Here is a 6,000-nt window from a genome sequence, read left to right as displayed (position 1 = left end):
AATGTAAGTTTATAACCCAAAGATTTCGGTTCCTTTCAATATTCGCGCATATCGGACCATAACTTCCTGAATAATGGCCCCTGATTGTACGAAAAATCGCGTTTTTAGCTTGTGGACCCTATAGAAGTCATAATTTTTATCTGATTTAACAAAACGTATTATTATATCACCGTTACACCCTAAGGACGACTGAGTTCAAATTTCGTGAAAATCGGCCCAAAATTGACAGACAAAATGGCCGCCGCTCGTTCCCAAATAGCGTAAAAATATGGTATATCAAGGTTGTGGACCCTATAGGTCACAATATTTATCTGATTTTGTTGAAACTTGAAATGTAAGTTTATAACCCAAAGATTTCGGTTCCTTTCGATATTCGCGCATAACTTCCTGAATAATGGCCCCTGATTGTACGAAAAATCGCGTTTTTAGCTTGTGGACCCTATAGAGGTCATAATTTTTATCCGATTTAAATAAAATATTATTATATCACCGTTACATCCTAAGGACAGATGAGGTCGAATTTCGTGACAATCGGCTCAAAATTGACAGACAAAATGGCCGCCGTCCGTACTCAAAAAGCGTAAAAATATGGTATATCAAGGTTGTGGACCCCATAGAGGTCACAATTTTTATCCGGTTTTGTTGAAACTCGAAATGTAAATTTATACCCAAAGATCTTGGTTCCTTTCGATATTCGCACATATCGGACCGTAACTTCCCGAATTATGGCCCCTGATTTTACGAAAAATCGCGTTTTTAGCTTGTGAACCCTCTAGAGGTCATAATTTTTATCCGATTTAAAAAAAATATTATTATATCACCGTTACACCCTAAAGACGGCTGAATTTGAATTCCGTGAAAATCAGCCCAAAATTGACAGACAAAATGGCCGCCGTTCGTTCCCAAATAGCGTAAAAATATGGTATATCAAGGTTGTGGATCCTATAGAGGTCACAATTTTTATCCGATTTTGTTGAAACTTGAAATGTAAGTTTACAACCCAAAGATCTCGGTTCCTTTCGATATTCCACATATCAGACCGTAACTTCCTGAAATATGGCCCTGATTGTACAAAAAATCGCGTTTTTAGCTTGTGGACCCTATAGAGGTCATAATTTTTATCTGATTTAAAAAATCGTATCATTATATCACCGTTACCCCCTAAGGATGGCGGAGTTCGGATTTTGTGAAAATCGGCCCAATTTTGTCGGACAAAATGGCTGCCGTTCTTTCTCAAATAGCGTAAAAATATGGTATATCAAGGTCGTGGACCCTATAGACGTCACAATTTTTTATCCGATTTTGTTGAAACTTGAAATGTAAGTTTATAACCCAAAGATCTCATTTCCTATTGATATTCGCGCATATCGGACCGTAACTTCCTGAATTATAGCCCCTGATTGTACGAAAAATCGCGTTTTTAGCTTGTGGACCCTATAGAGGTCATAATTTGTATCCAATTTAAAAAACTGTATTATTTTATCACTGTTGCACCCTAAGGACGACTGAATTCGAATTTCGTGAAAATCAACCCAAAATTGACAGACGAAATGGCCACCGTTCGTTCTCAAATAGCGTAAAAATATGGTATATCAAGGTTGTGGACCCTATAGAGGTCGCAATTTTTATCTGATTTTGTTGAAACTTGAAATGTAAGTTTATAACACAAAGATCTCAGTTCCTTTCGATATTCGCGCATATTGAATTGTAATTTCCTGAATTATGGCCCTTGATAGTAGGAAAAATCACTTTCTTGTTAGCTTGTTCTCTATCCATCTCTCGAAAATGTGGGCGTATCCTGCCTGGCAGCCGCTGGTTTCATTCTGCTCTACATGTATATCACATATAATTTTTCACAGTATTCATGTTACAAGTGCCTCGAAGATAAAAAGGATTAATGATCTTTCTGAGAGAGAATTTTCAGAATATATCAGAAAGGGTGAAGGTATTATTAATTAAAAAAAAAACGTCTGTTGAGACTTTGGAACACAATAACTCCCCTTCTAATTGTGGTAGAATGTTTAAACTTCGTGTAGGTGTTTATTAGGTGCATGCCTTGACAAAATTCGGTGATGAGCATTTTCTGCTTAGGGTAAGCAGAGATAAGCAATTTGATTGGTTGAGGCTTTGGGACACGATAACTTTGATTCCAATTAAGTGAGAGTAATGAAACTTGGTGTATAGTTTCATAAGATCAATACCTTTACTAAGTTCGATAATGAGCATTTTCTGCTTGGGGTAAGCAGAGTGATAAGCAATTTGATCCAGACTTTGGAGCTCGATAACTTTCATCCTAATTGATAGAGAGAGGTGAAACTTGGTATATAGATTCATAACATCAATACCTTGACTAAGTTCGATGGTGAGCAGTTTCTGCTTAGGCTCAGTAGAGACTTCAATCTGAGTGGTCGAGACTTTGGAACACAATAACTCCACTTCTAATTGTGGTAGAATGTTGAAACTTCGTGTAGGTGTTTATTAGGTGAATGCCTTGACAGAGTTCAGTGAAGAGCATTTTCCACTAAGGGTAAGCAAAGATAAGCAATTTGATTTTTCAAGACTTTGAAGCTCGATAACTTTGATTCTAATTGAGTGAGAGAGGTGAAACTTTGTGTATAGTTTCATTACATCAATACCTTGACTATGTTCGATGCAAATTTTCTGCTGAGGCTAAGTAATGATAAGCAATTTGACTGGTTCAAGACTTTGGAACATAACAACTCTGCTTTTAATTGAGGTAGAATGTTCAAATTTTGTGTAGATGTTTATTTAGTGAATGTCTTGAATGAGTTCACTGATTAACATTTTCCACTAAACAGAGCTAAGGAATATTATTGGTCGATGCTTTGGGACACGATAACTTTGATTCTAATTGAGGGAGAGTGATGAAACTTGGTGTATAGTTTCACTACTTCAAAACCTTGAATAAGTTCAATCATGAGCATTTTATGCTTAGACAAAGTATAGATAAGCAGTTTGGTTACTCGATGCTTTATAAAAAGATAAATGTGCAATTAATTAATGTGTCATCTATTTATTTTGGGATTTCGGCGGGGGAAATCTGCCTCACTGTTGGCTTGTTTTCTTTATTTTATATTTGTTTTGGTTTGTTCTGTTTACCTTTTCAATATGCCAAAAAGTATTTGGCATGTCTTTCAATATTTAAAAAGGAACAAGACAGACAAATCAGTTGCAATAAACTAATTGAGGCGTTTTTCTCTTTAAATGAGACACAATAGTTAATTTAGAAAAATATTCTTGATCAATTTCTTGACTTCTTGTACATGTATAATCATGTGAGATTTTTTAATGATAATCCTGCTCTCAAATTTAAAAAAAAAAAAAAAAATTTTTTTACGGATGATCTGTCTTGTTCCTCTTGTTAGTGTTACCATATTTCATTTGGATGAAAGATAATTATCTGGGATGGGACATACAAATAAATTACCGGTAGTTGATAGTCACTATGTCACAGTAACGGTAGCCTATAGGGAGTTCAAATTTGCAAAGGTATTTCAAAATTGACATGACATGTATATTACAAGTCAAAATTTCATAGGAAATCGCAGCATTTTAGTGATACAAAGTAGAGCTGGAGTTTCTACCTCTCCACTTACGTAGTGGTAAATTCTGTTTATTTTCAGAAAAACTGAAGAAAACTAACAGACTAAGACATCTGTTAGTAAAATTCACCAGTGATGTTAGTTTAATCGAAATAAAGGATTTCAACAGCCAAGACTATCTAGATGAATTGGTTCAGAAAATTGAATGCAAGCCTTACAATAAATTATTTGCAACAGATGATGATGATGATTCACTACCACCCCCACAAGCTGAAGAGAGAGAGATCAAGCCCATTCCTCCATCTTCACAAACCAGGATGATTGATGATGATGATCCACTACCATCATCACAAACTAAAGTGACAGAGATCAAGCCCATTTCCCCATCATCACAAACTAGTGTGATTGATGATGATCCACTACCACCCTCACAAGAGCCCATTCCTCCATCGTCACAAACCAGGATGACTTATGATGATGATCCACTACCATCCTCACAAGTTAAACCGACAGAGGTCAAACCAATTCCTCCATCTTCCCAAACCAGAATGATTGCTGATGATGATGAAGAGGATGATCTACTACCACCCTCTCAATCTAATCGGAGAGAGATAAAGACCATTCGTCCATCTTCACAAACCAGGTTGATGGATGATGAGGAATCACTACCACCTTCACAAGCTAAACCGACAGAGGTCAAACCCATTCCTCCATCTTCACAAACCTGGATGATTGATGATGATGATCCACTACCACCTTCACAAGCTAAACCGACAGAGGTCAAACCCATTCCTCCATCTTCACAAACCTGGATGATTGATGATGATGATCCACTACCACCTTCACAAGCTAAACCGACAGAGGTCAAACCCATTCCTCCATCTTCACAAACCTGGATGATTGATGATGATGATCCACTACCACCATAACAAGTTAACCCGCAGAGGTCAAACCCATTCCTCCATCTTCACAAACCTGGATGATTGATGATGATGATCCACTACAACCATCACAAGCTAAACCGACAGAGGTCAAACCAATTCCTCCATCTTCACAAACTAGTGTGGTTGATCATGATGAAGAAGATGATCCACCACCACCCACACACGCTGAACGGAGAGAGGTCAAGGCCATTCCCTCATCTTCACAAACCTGGTGGATTGATAATGATGAAGAAGATGATCCACTACCACTCACACAAGCTAGAGGGAGAGAGGTCAAACCAATTCCTCCATCTTCACAAACTAGTGTGATTGATCATGATGAAGAAGATGATCCACTACCACCCACACAAGCTAAACGAAGAGAGATCAAGGCCATTCCCTCATCTTCACAAACCTGGATGATTGATGATGATCCACTACCACCATCACAAGCTAAACGGAGAGTGATCAAGCGCATTCCTCCATCTTCACATACCTGGATGATTGATGATGATGATCCACTACCACCATCACAAGCTAAACCGACAGAGGTCAAACCAATTCCTCCATCTTCACAAACCAGCATGATTGATCATGATGAAGAAGATAATCCACTACAACCCACACAAGCTAAACGGAGAGGGATCAAGGCCATTCCCTCATCTTCACAAACCTGGATGATTGATCATGGTGAAGAGGATGATCCACTACCACCCACACAAGCTAAACCGAGAGCGATCAAGGCCATTTCCTCATCTTCACAAACCAGGTTGATTGATGATGAGGAATCACCCTCACAAGCTAAACGGAGAGGGATCAAGGCCATTCCTCCATCTTCACAAACCTGGATGATTGATGATTATGATCCACTACCACCCACACAAGCTAAACGGAGAGAGATCAAGGCAATTCCCTCATCTTCACAAACTAGTGTGATTGATCATGATGAAGAAGATGATCCACTACCACCCACACAAGCTAAACGGAGAGCGATCAAGCCCATTCCTCCATCTTCACAAACTAGTGTGATTGATCATGATGAAGAAGATGATCCACTACCACCCACACAAGCTAAACGGAGAGGGATCAAGGCCATTCCCTCATCTTCACAAACCTGGATGATTGATGATGATGATGAAGAGGATGATCCACTACCACCCTCACAAGCTAAACAGAGAGCAATCAAGCCCATTCCGCCATCTTCACAAACCTGGATGATTGATGACGATGATCCACTACCACCATCACAAGCTAAACCGACAGAGGTCAAACCAATTTCTCCATCTTCACAAACCTGGATGATTGATGATTATGATCCACTACCACCCACACAAGCTAAACGGAGAGAGATCAAGGCAATTCCCTCATCTTCACAAACTAGTGTGATTGATCATGATGAAGAAGATGATCCACTACCACCCACACAAGCTAAACGGAGAGGGATCAAGGCCATTCCCTCATCTTCACAAACCTGGATGATTGATGATGATGATGAAGAGGATGATCTACTACCA

This window comes from Patella vulgata, chromosome 8, assembly GCF_932274485.2.
Source record: "Patella vulgata chromosome 8, xgPatVulg1.2, whole genome shotgun sequence".
Classification (NCBI taxonomy): domain Eukaryota; kingdom Metazoa; phylum Mollusca; class Gastropoda; family Patellidae; genus Patella; species Patella vulgata.
The sequence above is the reverse complement of the archived record's forward strand: the minus strand, read 5'-3'. Positions refer to the sequence as shown.